Source organism: Diachasma alloeum, unplaced genomic scaffold (assembly GCF_001412515.2).
Source record: "Diachasma alloeum isolate Michigan unplaced genomic scaffold, Dall2.0 Dall_scaffold_00180, whole genome shotgun sequence".
NCBI lineage: Eukaryota > Metazoa > Arthropoda > Insecta > Hymenoptera > Braconidae > Diachasma > Diachasma alloeum.
In genome coordinates, this window is record NW_021680346.1 from 2,269,325 (window position 1) to 2,289,276 (window position 19,952).

General features: G+C 37.6%; 1 protein-coding gene across 2 annotated transcripts in view; it reads left to right on the top strand.

The window, feature by feature from the left end:
- Positions 1–19,952, top strand: part of LOC107045552 (putative polypeptide N-acetylgalactosaminyltransferase 9) — a 221,374-nt gene that overhangs the window by 77,719 nt on the left and 123,703 nt on the right. The window contains exon 1 of one of the 2 annotated variants that reach the window (XM_015267865.1): positions 7,717–7,769. The exons of the other annotated variant lie outside the window; for it this stretch is intronic. The gene's annotated coding sequence lies outside the window, so the exon portion shown is untranslated. Of the gene's footprint in view, positions 1–7,716; positions 7,770–19,952 lie in introns of those variants that run through there. 2 annotated transcript variants of the gene reach the window in all.

The following is a 19,952-nucleotide window of genomic DNA, read 5'->3' on the forward strand; positions in this document are numbered from 1 at the left end:
AATTCATGTTTATCCTCCTAAATTTGACTCGTGTCAATTGAAAATTCAACTTTTATGCTACCATTTTCTATTATACCAACTCTCAATTTTTACTATGTTCAACAGTAATTTTTCCAATAGACTCCATCATATTTTAATTTTGTCAGCCGTATTTTTTCATCCAGCACGTGGTAGTTTTTCATTTGATCTCAAAATTACTTTGTTAAATGCTTAATTTTCGAGTCTGGCGAGCATTCTATTTCTCATATTAAGAATGACTATGTCCCCACAATAAGAAAATAATTCTACAAGAATTATTATAGACTAATCATTAAAGACGACAAGTATTTGAAGAATATTACCTTGGGAAAAAGTGTTTTCAGGGTATTCTCCAGTCAAGTGTGAAATCAAAACTGTTCCTATCGTGTGACAGTTCTATTATGATCGTGTTTAGTTTTTGAGAGTAACTGATAAGCTACATTTTTGTGTCTGATCCAATATCTCAAATAACGATGTCCTCAAGACATTAGTTCTTCCACTCAAGACTTCTACTTTTCACAATTTTTTTTTTCTAATTTTGTTGTTACTCCCAACAATTGAACCAATCGGACCCGCGCATTGTGGACAAAAGGTTATCTGGACCAAAAAACCAGCCAGAAGCAAAGGCTGCTCCGAGGCTCCAGAGTAAAACAACCAAGCCGAAAGGGATTCCTCGCAAATTATAACGGTACGAGAATTTAGCGAAGAAACACTCGAAGGTCCGCAAACTTTGGATTTTTCGTTCCGCCGGAGCCATGTAATTAAGTTTCACCGTGAAAATTCTTTTGAAGATTTCCTTCCAGGTCAAATACAAATTTTTATGAAAGTTGCAACAAAAGTTTGACGCCACGTTCCACTGAAACTCAGCGGAATAGCGAGTTCGAGATTACGGATAATCATGCTAAAATCGTTCTACTTCTTGGGGTTTCTGATGACGTTGAGGAATGCCCGGGACAATGCTATCAATTTCATCGACAAATCGGCCTTGACGGTAGAATGATTTGCGTTTACAGGTGCTACGACGATGAATAATGACATCAATCGATCTTTCTCGAATGGCTGGGGGATTTATGAGGTTAAAAGAAACATTCGGGAATGTGCATGTCTAAAATAGTTGGAGGGAGAGATGTTACCGAGATTTTCGTCGTGTTGCTGCTGACACACCTTGCAAGTTGTACTTGCTCGTGGATAAGAAAGATGAATCGCTTTCATCGGCAAAGAGGTCAACAAAATGTGGCCCGAGGGGAACGGCTCTGTGTGGAGGGAATATTGCGCGGAAATTGACGCTCTACGGATGAATAATTGTGGCGGAAGAAGGGCTTTTTATATTCGCTGACATTTCAACGTGTTATGCCCCCCACGAGGCGGTTAAATGCACTGGAGTGTCTTGCAGACGTCTTAATCTCGAAATTTTGAGTGTATTGAGATGAGATAGCCTTTTTGATTAAAATGAGACGTTTGATACGCAAAATGATTTCATTATGTGTTGGAATCCAAGTCAGGAAATTAATGATTGAAGACAGTGCACGGACAGAATGTGAACTTATTTTTTACTGTGGAAACATGGGAATTCTTAATTGAGAAAATTCACTATTTAACATAGTAATTTTGAGAACAAAAGGAAAATTACGACATGCGGGATAAAAAAATACGGCTGACGAAATTAAAATATGATGGAGTTCGTGGAAAAATTACTGTTGAACATAGTAAAAATTGAGAGTCGGTATAGTAGAAAATGGTAGCATAAAAATTGAATTTTCAATTGACAGGAGTAAAATTTAGGAGGATAAACATGAATTTTTACTTCGTCGGTTGAAAAAATATTCTCTCCCCCTTTCAAAATGAATATTCGCGGAAGAGGACGAGGGGGAGGGAGATTTTTTGAATAACCGAAGTGAAAAACCATGTTTAATCTTCTGTATCATCCTTGAAAATTATTATCAATAATTTTGCTCCATGTTTATTCATTCTGAAAAAGAGGAGGGGCAGAGGAAGGATCGAATTTTTCAGAATTATAGAAACCGCCACCTGGGCCATTGCGTGGTCGACGGAGGGAGGAGATGCCTAAAGGAGGTTAGGCGGTGTTTGAGGTGAATTTGAGAGTGAATTTCTGTGGTTCCCGGTAGCTTAGTCGGTAAGAGTGCCCGGCGCGTATCTGGGAGACCCGGGTTCGATTCCCGGCTGGGTGAAGCGGAAATTTTTTCTCTCTAAATTCTAATTCTCTTAGAATTTTTTTTTTTTTTTTCCAAGAATTGAAATCAATCGACGCTCTCGTTGTCCGCTCGAGTTTTTACTAGTCAACATAGTAATTTCTGCTATTTCCTGGAGTAAAATGTAGGAGGCGCGAGAGTATAAACTAAAGTTTTAAATCGTAAGAAAAAATTACAATTTAGCATAGTAAAATTTCATACGATTTGAGTAATTTCTCGTCGTTCAATAGTAAAAATTGGTAAAAAAAAAATGACGCGTTTTTAATACATTTAAAAATTGTTTTCTCGTCCGCGCATTTTATACTGTTTTGTGCGTTAAAAATTAGCACGAAGACACGACATAAACTTGTAATTTTTTTACAATACACTCAAGGAAAGAGAGGGCGTCTCAAAAAAGGAACAAATGTGTCTGGACTTGATTCATCCAGAATAATCCCCAAAGAAATACAGCAAGTGATTTCAAGGACAGCCGTTATCGCGACTGTCATACCGATGATCCATCGATTCGTCATAGTCTCAAGTACCTCCAGCTATTCCAACAAAACAAACTCGGCGAAAAAATCCACACGCCCCACTTGAATAAAACATCGACACTGCAATAATCACCTGAAAATTCATCAAATCTGTCGCAAGTTCGTCGCAGAGACATTTCGTATGCATTATTTGTCGTCGAGTAATGAACTATTCTTCCTCCTGGATTACATCTGAATAATACAATTCCATCTTTGTTTGCTATCCTAGGAAAATTTTGAATTCCGAGCAAAGTCGTCTCCATTCCTGAGTGCTGCGTTGGACGCTGAATGGGTGAGAAGCCGCAGGGCCCAAGACAGATATTGTCAGCATTGTGCAATTGCATTCTAATAGGTTGCCTTGCAACCCACATTATATTGCCCTCGAGAAAAGATGTCTATACGTTAAATTTTCCCATTATTTCTCATGCCTCGAACTCTGATAGTATCCCAGACTTATTTCGTTGAAGATGCTCTTGAATTTCCTAGCACCGTTCGATGCTCAATGCACGCTGATGGAAAAAAATCATTTTACTTCGGTGTTTTTTCTTGGAACAAGTATTACATAGTTGAACGCATCTCAAATTGACGAGACCTTACGGTGAAAATCAATTATTTCTCCTCAGGGTACATCTACTTGGGGGGAATAAAACAGTACGCGGAGTCAAATGTCATGCATTTACCGCAAGAATGGGAAAGTCCTGTTTTTTTGTCTGATATAACCTCTGGTCTGGAAATTTTTTATTTTCATGAATTGATCATAAATTTGTACCTGGATGATTGCATCGATGAGGAAATTGAATGGTGCTTCCTCCAGTGAAGACAATCTTTGTGTTCAGTAGCGAAGCGGTTAAAGGTTTTACACTGTTAAATTTTTTTTGAAATTTCATGGAAATTCTTATGAAATTTCAAGATTTAGGTAGAGTTCAAGGAAATTCGTGAGTTTTCAGTGAGAGTGAGACGGATATTTCACAACTTGATTGAGTTTGCAGTGGAACATGAATTGTCAAAGGTAAAATGACACATGCAGAGAAAAATTCAATAGAAATTACCAGAAAAAAACTGAAAAATTACGGTTCGAAACGTAATCCGCGGGCGAAGTAAAATTCAATAAAATGGATGAGTCCGAACTGAAATTGTACGAATAGCCACGTAAATTCTACGATTTATTCCGTAAAAATTAATTAGCCGTCTGATGACTCACCGCTGTGGGGACAACAAGTCGTTCCGTAATTTTTCCCCAACGATTGAGAAATTTTACGGAACAGAACGTAGAAATAACTCACCATCAGCTTCATAAACATTGTTGAACGTTCAAAAATTTTGGATTTTGGAGGGATAATAAGTCGGCAAATTTCTGTAAGACTTTACTTCTTTGGGAAAAATTACGTGACAATTTCGTACTTTGTTCGGTGATGAACCTGAAAATTCATTGAACGTTTCAGATTTCTTCTCTTCCATTCCTATAAAAATTGCCGGAAAACGATTCCCCATTGCGAATTACGTGAATTGTTCAGTAATTAAACATGATAAAAATTTCCGAGATTTAACACGAAAAATTTTCAACAGTTCATGTCGATTTTCAATATTGGTCGGTTTTCAGTGAATATCTCGGAATTTAAGGCCGATATCAAAATTTTTGTCATAACGTTTTTTGTAGAGCGAACCGAGCGCTACAAAAAAGGTCATTACGAAAATCTCGCTATCTCCCTTGGCTTCGGAGATATCCCTCGAAAACTCATATTAGTTGCTTTAAATACAATCAACTTCGTAAAATTAATTTCTTCCGTCAATGTACGAGACGTGGTTTTGGGTATAATTCACGAGCGAATGGCTCCGGGAGAGGCGCCAGTTGTTCCCCTTCAAAGACGTACCTATTAATTAGTTACACGGAAACACGGAAGCTAATTGATGTCCGCGGATAGAAGCTGGATGTAATCACGAATTCCAAAGGGTCTCGTCGTTCTCAAAGTCCGGGAGAGGATTTCCGGGACTCTGTGAGCCCCTCCAATAAGATTTTAACCTCCAAAATTTAACCGCATATTACATCGCCGCTGAGGTCTCGTTAATAATCGACCAGTGGCTGCGGCCTTTGATGTTTGTAATTTCACCTTTCCCCCGCTGTTGAACCTATCGAATCGTGACTCGACACGTCGCACCCGGGGAATCTTTCTGAATTCAAAACTTTCAGCGGACCCGCATTGTCTGTAAATTAGAGATGGACGCTCAAACACACGGAAGAAGATCAAAGTGGCGACAAACAAAATCTGGGAATAAGAGGGCGGGGGATATCTGCTGAGAGGGGACACAAAGTTGTGGATTTCAGTTGAAGACATTCGTTGTATCGTGCGATGTGTACGATTTCAAACGCTTGTTTAGTGATTGAAGTCGAGAGTTTTATTTATTTTGAGGAAAAAGTTTGTTCTGCCGAAGAATTATATGTTCTCCTGAAGAGATCCGGCCAATTATCAAGTTTCCGCCAAAAGATGATAATTTTTGTAGTAGTAATTGCTCTCGTGAGACATTTACATGTCTTTCGGGTAAATACATTCGTTTCACAGAGAATTATATGAGCCTCCGGTTTTATCAAGTGAATGGTATTGAGTAGTGTATATCTTTGTCCAATAAACACGTATAATTTTGATGGAATAAATGATAATATCAAGAGGAAACTACAATTGTCTTGCCGATAACTGTGGTATTGGCACAACTAAATAATTTCGAGGGGACAATTTTTTTGGGGAAGAAAATATTCTTTCCTCGTCAATGTATTCTTTCTGTGGTATAAACCTACGAAGTTCTCTCAGATCAAATGATTGTCGTACAATAGATTATATTTTTTCCTGCCAACAACTCGAATTTTTCTAGGGATATTTTTGACGATCAGGAGAAAAATTGAATTTTTGTGAAAGATATTCAATTTTTTTTCATCTACACTGCTAGATTTTTTTTGAAAATTGAGCAATAGTTGCCCTTTAATCCTCAATATTGTGAATTTGTATTTAATTTAAGATTAAATCGTTCATGGAATCTCTCAAGTTGGAAATTCAGCATAATTGGGTTTTTCATCTAGAATTTTCAAATTCATTGCGGAAATTGAAAATCACATTAAACCGAATTTTTAGTGAATTGAAAATTCAGGGAAATCGTTGTTTGAATTTTCAAATTTCTCTATATAGTAAAAAAATAAGGGCAAAAATTCAGATGACGCTTGAGATTCAGGAGTCGCTGAAAATTCAGGCGAATTCAGATTTCGGATTCAGGCGCCGCTAAGGTGGTAATGTCTGCCCAGGGTCATAGCCGAATGGTCACACGGAAGGGGGGAGGGGGCGAGCGGAGGAAGGGGCAAAGTCCCCCGGGTTGGCGAGCGAAGCGAGCAGGGGGGCGGAGCCCCCTAATGATTTAATAATTTTCCTCATCATCTGGACCTGAAAATTGCAATTCCGTTGAATACTCCAGAATTCAACTCATTTTTCAATACCAAAATACATGAAAATTGCGTTTGAATCATTTGATTATTATTATTTATTAAAAACTTCACGATTTTTACTTGAAATGTCAGAAGTAACTTTCCAACAGTGAAGTTTTTTAATTTCCTTCAAATAAATCTGTTCCACTTCATCAAACATTCTCACCCGGAACCCAATTTTTCGGCTGAGCTAATTTTTCTCTTACCATAAAAAAGAAATTGGGGACCAACCGACTCAACTTAACTCGCACCGTCCCCCCACAATGACGAAATTCGGCAGAAGAGCAGAGCCCACACGTGGCATCCTGCCACCCCCCACCACCGCGTCGCGTCCACCTTCACTCGGGCCGAAAAAGGGGGGAAAAATCGAGAGAGAAGACTCGCAGGTAGGAATTCCTCGTCCCTCGGCATCCCATCCCAGTCGTAATTCGCGTTGGGCAATGTTTCAGTCTCGACCAGTCCGTTGAGCTCGAAGCACTCCCTCGGACTCAACTCAGCAAAACTAATTTTCAATCCTCGGATATTATCGGATAAAAGGGCTCCAAGGTTGGCTGCACTCTGCCTATCCCTCACTCCCGTCCCGGCTCGAGGTCACGGCCTACGGTCGAGTCGTGCTAACCGGAAACGTGACCGTGAACCCCCTCCCACCCCCCTGCCCCATGATCTTCGTCGATGCAAGTCCTCCGCAATCACGATCACCGGGAGTGCAGCAAAAACACCGGCCGGATCATCCCAAAGTGCCCGATCACGACACTGCACCAGTGGATTTCATCGCGCCGTGGTACACCGAGAGAAAAATTCAATAAAAATTACCGGCAAAAAACGTAAAAATCACGCTTTGAAACGTAATCCGCGAGCGAAGTAAAATTCAATAAAAAGTGTGAGTCGGAACTGAAATTGTACGAATCGCCACGTAAATTCTACGATTTGTTCCGTAAAAATTAACCAGCCGTCTGATGACTCACCGCTGTGGGGACAACAAGTCGTTCCGTAATTTTTCCCCAACGATTGAGGAATTTTACGGAACGGAACGTAGAAATAACTCACTAGCTTCATAAAAATTGTTGAACGTTCAAGAATTGTTGATTTTGCAGGCATAATAAGTCGGCAAGTTTCTGTAAGATTTTACTTCTTCGGGAAAAATTACGTGACAATTTCGTACTTTGTTCGGTGATGGACCTGAGAATTCACTGAACGTTTCAGATTTCTTCTCTTCCATTCCTATAAAATTACCGGAAAGCGATTCCCCATTGCGGATTACGTGAATTGTTCCGTAATTTTTACTGTATATTTCTCTCCGTGTGCCAAAGAGAAATAAGTGTTTAGCGAAATTACGGGATAATATTGTGCGAGAAGTGTGTGGTGTACCCCACTGGGAGAATTATAACTGGGTGTTTTAAGGGGGGGGGGGGCAGGGAGTTCTCCTTGTAATTTGTCGAGACGCCTGCGGCATCCCTTATGAACCACTGTCTTCAATTTCGTATTCCAGTGAAACGGTATCTGGGCTTTGGATTGTGTGTGGTTACGCCCGGTTTAGTGTTCACCGTAGCAGTGATATTGCAGGTATATTTTCACCGTCAATTCAACATCAACACAGAAAAAAAGTGCCGCTAAAATCGTTATTTGAAATGAATAAATTGTTTATTTCACTTCAATAGACGATTTATTTGAAGTAAATAAATTATTTTGTTGAACTTAATTTAAATTCTATCTAAAATTAATGAATTGTTCATTTGATACAATTAAATCCTTTCTTTTGAAACGATTAAATAAATTTATTGATCTCTAATAATGACATTCGCGAAACAAAATTAAAAAATTTTAAATGAAGATTTTTATTTGATTAAAATTAACTGTTTTTCTGAGTATATTGTTTCGTGCGATTTTACGAACTTATGGTGACTTCTCGGTTAGTTGTGTTGTGTTTAAGAATATTTGAGGCTATATCTTATAATCGTCGATTCAAAATTCAACACCGAAAAAAAAATGCCTTTAGAATCGTTATTTGAAGTGAATGAATTGTTTATTTTACTTCAATCGATGATTTACTTGAAATAAATAAATTGTTTTCTTGAATTGAATTCAAAATCTCCCAAAAATTAATGAACTGTTCATTACATATAACTAAATCCTTTCTTTTGAAATGAGTAAACAAGTTTATTCATCTCTAATAATGACATTCGCGAAACAAAATTAAAAAATTTCAAACGAAGGTTTTTATTTGATTGAAATGAACCATTTTTCTGAGTATATTGCTGATTATTTTTCCCACTCAGATTTCGACCAATTAGAGCGCAGTATTTGAGGCTACCCGACAGTTTTATTTCGGATTCCTCCTAGCTTTTGAATATTTTGCAGTAGTTCTTCATTTTTTTTACCTGAATATTTCGCAGTAGCTGAGTAGCTCTTCATTTTTTCGACTCATTTCAGCTAGAATCTTATATTTGACAGTCTATGGAAATCGGGTTATTCTGTTGACACAATTTGTTTAAATCTTCCTCAATTCACCTCCTGATGTTGTCCACTGCATTCTGCTTGGCCAAAATCCGATTGGGAAAAATAATCCGATAAATACCCCTCGAGATTCAAAATTAATCGGGTATTTCCCTCAAGTTCCCCTGCAAACAAACCATTGTGCCAAGTTTTGCAGAAAAATTCCTCGCGCAAGCGCTCGGAATTTTTTAACCTACACAACTTGACACCCTCATTTGTTTGCAACGAAGCTATCAGGAAATACCCGATGATTTTGAAGCTCTTGGGGTATTACTACTGAATATATTTCATGCGATTTTACGAATTTATGGTGACTTCGGTTAATTGTGTTGTCTTTTGCAATATCCGAGGCTATAACCTTTAAATAGGAAATCGCAGCCGTTCATTTCAGAGTTTTTCAGGTGCAGTCCTTCATCAAAAGCTTCTCATGCATAAAACCAAATATTGGGGTTATATTGGATGTACGCGGCAGGGTTGACGGTTTCCACGAGTTCGGGGAGTATTTTCTCTCAATACAGGTATTATTTTCCTCGCGAAAATAGAACCTGCAGTGGGTGAATTTTTCTTTGAACGAATTTGTTTGAGGGCAACTGAGAATTTTTAGAAAATTTTTGTGCCGGATTCAGCTGACCTTTTCCTAACAATTTTGGTGGCTTCGTGTAATCGGATGAAGTCGGGTCAACGAAAATTGCACGTAATTGGGTTCATCCAGTGTTTGAGCTCGAGGTATTCGTGATGATGGGTGTGGAGCAAATTCCAGTTGCGTGAGATTCACCACACTCACAATTGAGGGTAACATGACAAAAATGCAGAGATTTTATTCACGAGACCGAACGCGCGCTACAGCGCGCTGTAATTGTCACAATCACACGGAGAGAAATGTTCAGTAAAAATTACGAAACTCACAATTCACTCACCGATTACGGAATCGACTTAGAAAATTGAAATGATGGTATCGTAATTTTTCACAGGAGATTCAGATAAACATTACGGAACGCTCTGGAAAAATTCCGTGACAGTTTCGTAAAATTTCCTACAACCACATTTCACTCCGAAATTACGGAAAAGATACGTATTTTTTATTGAATATTTCTCTCTGTGCATAATTGAAAATCTCAAAATTAAATTCAGTAGCGAAGTGGTAAACCGGTATAAGTCGATTTTGACTATTGGCCAGTTTTCAATAAATATCTCGGAATCTAAGGGAAATAGGGAAATTGTTGTAATTTGCTTTATTGTAGCTCTTAATTTGCTGTACAAAAAAGGTTATGACAAAAATTTTACTATTTCCCTTAGATTTTGAGATATTCATTGAAAACTGGGCAATAGTCAAAATCGATTTATACCGGTTTACCACTTCACTACTGAATTAATCATGAATTAAATTTGCCGCCTCAAACGACTGGAACCAGTGAAGAATAAGCGTGACAGACTTGCGAGATATCGATAGTTATCGACTTTAAGCGTATGTTCTTTTTAGAATAGGATAAACTCATAGAATTCATATCGATTGATGCATCGTAAATTGGTGTTTTCTGTGCAAGCAAAAATGTTCTATTGGCTTCATGTAGATCCAAATGAATTGAAATGATTTGAATAAATTGAAAAATGAAGAAGAAATAATTTTTTTAGTTAATTTAAACGGTCCGAATAAATTTTTGATGCGTCGAATTCGATGTGTCCTGGGGGGGGGGAACCATCTCTCGTGAGAATGATTTAGGAAAGTGCTTCGTAAAATTCTAATTCAATTAGATCCGACTTAAAGTTGTGGTTCAAACAGGACTACCTCAATTCCTGCCACAAGGCAGCACCATCTCAGCCAGAACTAAAAAAGGCATCACTCCGGTAAACTCTTGCTAAATTCTGCGGTTCGAACGTAACAGCAGCTGTCCACAATTAACTTTTTAGCTTCCTCCTCATTTATTTTGTTTTTGGGCTATCAAACTTGATAATAAAAAACAGTCTGCATACCCTGAGAGAAAACATTAGCTCTGCCGAAGAACTGAATAAAAAAAAATGTTCCGCATGAGAATATTCGATGGAGTGGAATAGATTTCCTTGAGGGAAATTAACTCACTTGATAGAAGGAAATTGAATATCTTTCACAAAAATTGAATTTCTATCGTGATCATCAGAAATATCTCTATAAGAATTTGAACTGTTGACAGTAAAAAATGTAATCTATTGTACGACAATCATTTGATCTGAGAGAACTCCATAGGTTTATACCATAGAAAGAATACATTGACGAGGAAAGAATATTTTTTTCCCAAAAACAATTGTTCCCTCGAAATTATTTAGTTTTGCCAATAACACAGTTATCGACAAGAAAATTGTAGTTTCCTCTTGAAATTATAATTTGTTCCATGGAAATTATAAGTGTTTATTGGATAAAGATATACACTACTCAATAACATTCACTTGATAAAACCGGAGCCTCATATAATTCTCTGTAGAACGAATATATTTACCCGAAAAACATATCAATGTCTCACGAGAACAATTACTACTACGAAAATTATCAGGTTTTGATGGAAACTTTCATCAAGTGATTTCAATTCTCCGAAATCAACTAATTTTTGTTTTCTAATATAATGTTCAGAAATTGATTGTTTATCGTGAATTATTAGAAGAGAGTGAGGCAAAATGGAACATTTATCCTCGTCAATAACTCGAGACTGACGGAGTGAAATCAAACAGAAGGAAATTGAATATCTTTCACAAAAATTGAATTTCTATCGTGATCATCAGAAATATCTCTATAAGAATTTGAACTGTCGGCAGTAAAACATGTAATCTATTGTACGACAATCATTTGATCTGAGAGAACTCCATAGGTTTATACCATAGAAAGAATACATTGACGAGGAAAGAATATTCTTTTCCCAAAAACAATTGTCCCCTCGAAATTATTTAGTTTTTCCAATAACACAGTTATCGGCAAGAAAATTGTAGTTTACTCTTGAAATTATCATTTGTTCCATGGAAATTATAAGTGTTTATTGGACAAAGATATGCACTACTCAATAACATTCACTTGATAAAACCGGAGCCTCATATTATTCTCTGTAGAACGAATGTATTTACCCAAAAGACATAAATGTTTTGGTGGAATTCACAAGTGAATTGATTCAGTCAGAACCAATTTTTTCTCTCAGCATAGAATAACAAATTCTCCAATTCAACAAATTGTGCAATTCAAGAAATTTTTCCCCCGCGAATGATTCACGATGAAAAAAAAAATCATTGTCCCCTGAATTTTATGAATTCCGTTTACGGATTAACGTGGAATACGAATAGCTGCGTCATTGAATGGAAAACTAGTCCCCTTTCATCCGGTTGAAATCCCCGGGAATGAAAAAATGATGGCTATCGAAAGTGTGAATGAAAAAAATGTCCATAAAAATTCCATTGTCAATGCAAATTGTCATGTAAAATTGAGCGTGGGTGTTGGAGTAATGACTGGATTCATCGCCGAGCTGTAAGGGACTCTTTTTAATTAGCTGCTGAGTACATCAACGCGTGTATCTGATTGTTCCGAGCTGCAATGAAAGGAATGTTAGCGCGTGCGCGCATAATGCAGCGTCGAAATGATGTCGAAAGTCGTTGAAACGATGTGTATATCCTTCCTGTCCGCCCACCCGGACTAATGAATGCTTTTCTACTGGTTCTTTTACATTCCCCCCGGCAATGAGAGATATCACGTCAGGAGTGGGCTTCACTATTGAGATCAAAAGTCACTTTCAGCGGAATTTACAGGGCGGATTATTTTAGTAATTACTGGGATGGACTCTCGGGTCAAGGTTAGTGGAAGCCAGTGGAATTGCGACGTTTGACGTCATGTGTGAAAATTCAATTGATGTGTTCTAGAAGAAAATACATTACTCGGGGAAATTTTTTGTGACTTTGTGATGAACAAATGTGATTTTCTTGTCGAACGAATCGTTAGATTGTGAGAAAGCGAGATATTTTATTTCATTGACTGGAAAGAAATATACTTGATTCAAGTATATTTTATACTCGAATGGGGGATGGGTGTTTCAATTCGAGAATGATTAATTCGTATCAACCGGGGTTGTACCAAACGCTCTCACGTGTAATATAAGGGTCAGACACTGAGTGTGAGAATATAAGGGTCAAAAAGTGGAGGTTAAAAAATGAGGGTCGGAATATTAGAGTCAAAAACTGAAGGCCTGAATGCAAAGGTGAAGGAATGAGGGTCAGAATGTTAGGATGAAAAAATTAGGGTCAGAATATAAAAGTAAAAAAAGTGGGTGTCAGGCAATGAGGGTCATATAAGGGCTAACACGGTGATCAAGCATAACATACGACTTATATTTAGACCCTCATTGCCTGACACCCACTTTTTTTACGTTTATATTCTGACCCTAATGTTTTTTACCCTAATATTCTGATCCTCATTTTTTAACCTCCACTTTTTGACCCTTAGATTCTGAAACTTAGTGCCTGACCCTTATATTACACTTAAGAGGGCTTGCTACAACCCGGCCTGATACAAAAGAATCATCTTCGAATTGAAATACCCGTCCCTTTGAATCAAGAATAAAAAAAGTATTTTTTATTGGATTACATTTCGCTTCACGATTCCCTTCCGTCCAGTAAAATTCTCCGAGATGTTCTTTAGATAATTTTTCCCCAACTTTTCTCTCCGTGTGAAAGGAAAATTATCCCATTCGGAAATACAATAGCTAGTCCCCAATCACCAATAGAAACTTTTTCCTTTCAACTTTTTGAAGGAGCACTTGACCCACATCTCGAAATATTGGAGGTCTTCTTGTATTGCGTGAATTGCCGGATTCGAGTGCATTTATTCACAGATTGTAGGTGACTGTGCTCAAAGAACATTCGGCGTTGAATTGAAGTGAGTTGAGAGCAGTCTCATTCAAACTAATCGTATTTAACATTTATTATTCAGTGTGAATGTTCGATGGTGATTCTGGTTACTATAAATTTTATTAAATTGTCCACAATCTCTTTGCCCACGCGTATTCATCCTCGACACGCTGACAAGATAAACATTTCGCTTACGCATGCCCCCCCACAATTTCCGTTCCGACGGGTTTTTGCACATACGGCATATCTACGATTCCTCCGATTCTGGCTGACTACGACGATAAATGGGTTATTGAGGTAGACAATTCCGTTTTGAAGATGGGAAAATTGAATTTGGGTGGAATATACTATTGTAAGAGATGTATTTTCTTATTGAAAAACGAGATAAAAATGTTTGCAACACGGAAAAAAATTAGAGTTTTTGGAGAATTGAGATTTGTGTAGAAAGAAATTAGGAAAAGAAATACATGAATTGATGATGCAATAAGGTGGGACAATGACATTTTTTTATTTAATTATTGATAATAAATTTGCAATTTGCTTTCAAATGGGTTCTCTTTTTTGGGATTCTTATTTCACTATTCTCTTCTTCTATTTTTTCATGTCATAGTACTATCAGTTGAAAGTTCATCCAAATTTTGCGTATTATTTCGTTCTGTCAAATAATTCTACATTCTGACTCTCTCAAGACTCGAATTCGTTTTCAGTCCGGGTTTAATCAAGATTCAATCAAGGTTTAATCAGTGTATAGCCGGAANTCTTATTTCACTATTCTCTTCTTCTATTTTTTCATGTCATAGTACTATCAGTTGAAAGTTCATCCAAATTTTGCGTATTATTTCGTTCTGTCAAATAATTCTACATTCTGACTCTCTCAAGACTCGAATTCGTTTTCAGTCCGGGTTTAATCAAGATTCAATCAAGGTTTAATCAGTGTATAGCCGGAATTAATCAGGGTTTATTCAGGATTTAGCCAGAGTTTAACCCAGGTTCTGTCAGAAGTTAGTCGGGACCATGAATTAATATGAATAAGTATTCAACATAATAGACTGATACCTGAGTTTAATAGAGATAGAGATTTTGATATAAAAAGCTCATGGCGGTATTGTGTAACTTGATAAGCAATAATGCTGTTCTCACCATTTTTCAACTTGATTAAGAAGCCATTGAAATATACTTTTCAAACCCTTATTTAATTGCTATTACTGATGATTCTTTCAGTAATCATGAAAAACCCGATTTTCTCTTTCAAATCACATAAACAATGTGCTGTAACTCAACAACGAATTATGCGACCCTCATCATATTCTGATAGAATCAAGAGGGTATTGTTATCAATTTTTTGAGCCGTGACGAATTCCATTTTGATGACAATTTTTGGAGTGATAGTTGAAAAATCGCAGCACTTGACTTAATATTTTATTTCTTCACAACGCCATTCATGAAAAACAAAAGAATCTCGAAATGCGTCGATTACAACTCCTTCATTCGCAAAAGGGAAGTATAACTCATCAACACCTCTACATTTCATAAAAATTTACTGTTTATTGGTGATGGGATGGCAATCAGGGAAGTTATGACGCTCTGGGTACACAGACGCCACCGCAAGGTGGCGAAGTAGCCACACACAACCTCTAGTTCAAACGGAACAAGAGCATATCTTTTTCATATCTTTATCAGTAAAAAAGGGTAAATAGTATTGTTTATTGAACATCAGTGTCCTCTCTTCTCTCATTCATTGAACTTCATTCATCCTGATGTTGATATCTTTAATTCCACCGAAGTCATCGATTTCGAGTTAATGAAATCACTCAAAGGCAACGATAAAATCATGTTAATCATGTAAAATCAACTCCATTTCGGAGTCATTGTGTCATTCAATCATGTATTATATCCCGTACGTTTGTCAATTACCGGGCGAGCTCCCCCGATTCAACAGATGACTGCAGCACTTAACCTCATATTTTATTTCTTCACATCGCCATTTATGATAAACAAAAGAATCTCGAAATGCGTCGATTACAACGCCTTCATTCGCAAAAGGGAAGTATGACTCTTCAACACTTCTACATTTCATAAAAATTTACTGTTTATTGGTGATGGGATGGCAATCAGGGAAGTTATGACGCTCTGGGTACACAGACGCCACCGCAAGGTGGCGAAGTAGCCACACACAACCTCTAGTTCAAACGGAACAAGAGCATATCTTTTTCATGTCTTTATCAGTAAAAAAGGGTAAATAGTATTGCTTATTGAACATGAGTTTTGCCCCCTCTCTCATTCATTAAACTTCATTCATCCTGATGTTGATACCTTTAATTCCGCCGAAATCATCGATTTCGAGTTAATGAAATCAATCAATGTCAACAGCAGCGATAAAATCATGTTAATCATGTAAAATCAACTCCATTTCGGAGTTATTGTCTCACTCAATCATGTATTATATCCCGTACGTCTGTCAATTACCGGGCGAGCGCCCCCGATTCAACAGACGACTGCAGCACTTAACCTCATATTTTATTTCTTCACAATGCTATTTATGAAAAACAAAAGAACAAGAGAGAACAGCGAAATGACCATGTGAGACCCAGCGGAATGCTCCGGATATTTCATGAAAAATCCCTGGGAAATTTCCAGCGGATCGTCCGGCACACTGTTCCTAAGCCATTATGAGTGTCCCTGGCGCAACTGCACTCGCTCACACACTCGCAAAAACACTCTCGTGTGCTCCAACTTGCCAGCGCGACCCATTTCCGGAAGGGTAAATCTCTTAACCTTGCCACTCTCTGTTCTCCTTTATCCATTGTGATATAATACATAAAAAGTGCATCAGAATTTTTTTCGCCGCAATTTAGCCGTCGGAATAGTGAATTATGAAAATGTCGGGATTTTCACGGGCCATGAAAATTCGTGGTGCGCGTGTGCAATGAAAATTACGTTGACCGCACGTCATGACTCGTGAATTCTAGCCCACGGAGCGATTACCAGCCAGCGGGATCCCAAAGTGAGTTGTAATTTACGAAGCATTTTTGTGAAATTTTGGACTCCGGCGTTTGGCAATTGTTGGGGCTTTTCGTCATTCTTTAGGACACACTTTTTTAATCGGCCATGCACTGTTGGAAATTTTTTGGGAATTGAGCTATAGGTGCAGGTGAATTCTTAATGGTGGGAAGTTGAATTCAGTTTGAGATTAAATCGCTCGTGTGAATTAAATTTCTCATTCTGGTTGGAAATTCAGGGTTTTATGGTGGATTATCACTCATATTTCAATGGCATCTGGAATTTTCAAATTCACTGAGGAAATTGAACATCACGTCCAACGGAATTTTCAGTGGATTGAAAATTCAGGGAAATGGGTGCTTGCATTTTCGAATTATTTATCAATTTTGATTATCGTGTGAACTTGAAAATTGTAATTCCATTGAATACAACTGATTTTGAATGACAAAATACATGAAAATTTTGTGTGAATCAGTGATTGTTAAAAATTTCAAGATTTTTTCCTTGAAATTTCAAGAGTAATTTTCTAACAGTATAGCTGAAGATCGGTATAGTGAAATGCAAGGTTTTTCGTGATTTTTAAAGTAGTTTTTTATACTTCGAAATGAGCGTTGCCCTCTGAAAATTATTGATCTTGAATGAAGATTTAAGATTTTTCATGGGGATAAAAAAACAACAGAAAAATTACCGAACAAATTAAGTTATTGTGGAGCGAACTCGATATTCAGTACTTCTTCACCCTAAATCGGGGAAAAAGTGTGAGACGAATGGCGAATTTTTCTCCGTTGGCCCGAGAAGATTTACTAAACGTGAGGGCAATTTGTGCCGAACCTGTAAAATTTACCCTGCATTCCATCAAAAATTATCCCAGTGGCCGTGAATAATTGCTCAGTATTCCACGGAGAGAATATAAAATTATTTTTTACTGTGGGAACATGGGAGTTCTTAAGATGAGAAACGAATGCAGGGCTATACCCGCCACACTAGAAAATTTACTATTTAACATAGTATTTTGAGAACAAATGAAAAACTAGGACGTGCTGGATGAAAAAATACTGCTGACAAAATTAAAATGTGATGGAGTCCGTTGGAAAAATTACTGTTGAACATAGTAAAAATTGAGAGTTGGTATAGTAGAAAATGGTAGCATAAAAGTTGAATTTTCAATTGCCACGGGTAAAATTTAGGAGGATAAATATGAATTTTTACTTCGTCGGTTAAAAAAATATTCTCTCCCCCTTTCAAAATGAATATTCGCGGATGAGGACGAGGGAGAAGGGGATTTTTTGAATAACCGAAGTGAAAAACCCTATTTAATCTTCTTTATCATCCTTGAAAATTATTATCAATAATTTTACTCCACGTATATTCATTCTGAAAAAGAGGAGGGGGAGAGGAAGGATTGATTTTTTTAGAATTATAGAATCCGCCACCCGGGCCATTGCGTGGTCGACGGAGGGAGGAGATTCCAAAAATTGAAAACAATCGACGCTCTCGTCATCCGCTGGAGTTTTTACTAGTCAACATAATAATTTCTGCCATTTCCTCGAGTAAAATGTAGGAGGCGCGAGAGTGTAAACTAAAGTTTTAAATCGTAATAAAAAATTACAATTTACACTGAGAGAAAAATCTGAAGTTCGATTTACAATAAGAAAATAGTTAAGGCATTTCGGTGAACGATACGATTTTTTGCTGTATGCGGCACATAACATTATAGTAACTTAGAAGGAGAACTTAGAGGAGAACTATAAAATAGTTGCAATGACTACATTGCATTGTAGTAATTACTTCTCCGGCCATAGTTACCGTAACCCATGAAAAATTGTTGGGGACTTTTTGACGTCTGACTTTTAGTCAGAAGAATTATATTTTTCTCTCAGTGTAACATCGTAAAAATTCATACGATTTGAGTAATTCCTCGTCGTTCAATACTAACAATTCGTAAAAAAGCGTTTTTAACACTTTTGAAAATTATTTTTTCCTCCCTGCATTCTGTACTGTTTCGTTCGTAAAAAATTACCACGTCAAATCGTAAAAAATGAATTTCACATCACGCACACCCTTTGAAAAAAATAAACAATTAATATTTCCCGTAAAATATCATTCATTTAAACTTTATTCCACTACGGAATACTTGTTTCAAGAAAAGAACATCTCCATAAAATGAATTTTTAACTCTTGTATAATTACCACAAAAAGAAAGTTTCATCTCATCGCTACCATTAAATAAACGCGATCATTGATCAAATCACGATTGCCGCACAGGCCTGGAAGCTCCCCGTGTTTCGCAAAAGGCGCGAAGGCGCGCACTTCGTGCATTTCGCAATTAGAGACGACGCAAACCGCGTAATTGACAGCCATCCGGCCTCTCCGTTTCCCAATTGAATTCGTCGCGGTTCCGTGGCTGCTGTTACCCAGATCGCAACCCTCTCCCTCCCCCTCTCTGCCCCCCCCCTTTATTCCAGTGTCTTCACAAGAACATCACGTATAACCCACATACAATACCCTAATACGTGACAATGTGTACATAGGTATAGATAGCCCCCACGTGTTATCTCACACGCTGTCTCACAGTCGATTCGATTATCCCCCTCTCGGTGTAACCTACGTGCAATATATTGGATATGCTCATTCTCCCTGCACACCCATCCGCCCTCCTTGTCTTTTCACTTGGCGCAAACTATTGACAAGCCAATCAACGTGGGGGATGCATGGAAAATACATAGGCAGGCAGTGAGCAAATACAACAAGAAATGTACAATCGATTGAACGTAGAGAGCGCGGGTGAGGTGAAAAATGGAGGGGGGAGGGGTAGGGGACTCACTACTCGGGAAAATAAATCATCAGAGGAGGGGTAGGGGACTCACTACTCGGGAAAATAAATCATCAGAGGCGGAAGGGAGGAGGGAAATTGAGCTTTTTAAAATTCAAAAGAAGAAGAAGAAGATGATTTTGGGTGTGGAACTTGATTTTTTTTTATTACAGCGTGTTGATAATTTTTGTTTGATGTTTCAATTGCCAATTGGCAATTTTCGCAGAAAAATCCCTCGCGCAAACGCTCGGGATTTTTTAACCTGCAAAACTTGACACCCTCATTTGTTTGCAATGAAGCTATCGAAAAATAACCGATAATTTTGAAACTCTTGGGGTATTACTACTGAAACTCTTGGGGTTTTACTACTGAAACTCTTGGGGTTTTACTACTGAAAAATTCTTGTACTCTACAGAAAATTTTCCGGTGCAGGCACGGTAATTTTTCAGGATCCGTCCAAACGAACCCATTTTACCGTGCCGGCACAGTAATTTTTCTGGAATTTTTTTCCCCGTGTATCACAGAAATTTCAAGGGAATTCCATTTCGTCATTGAAAATTCACAATTTCATGGACTAATCAAAGAGA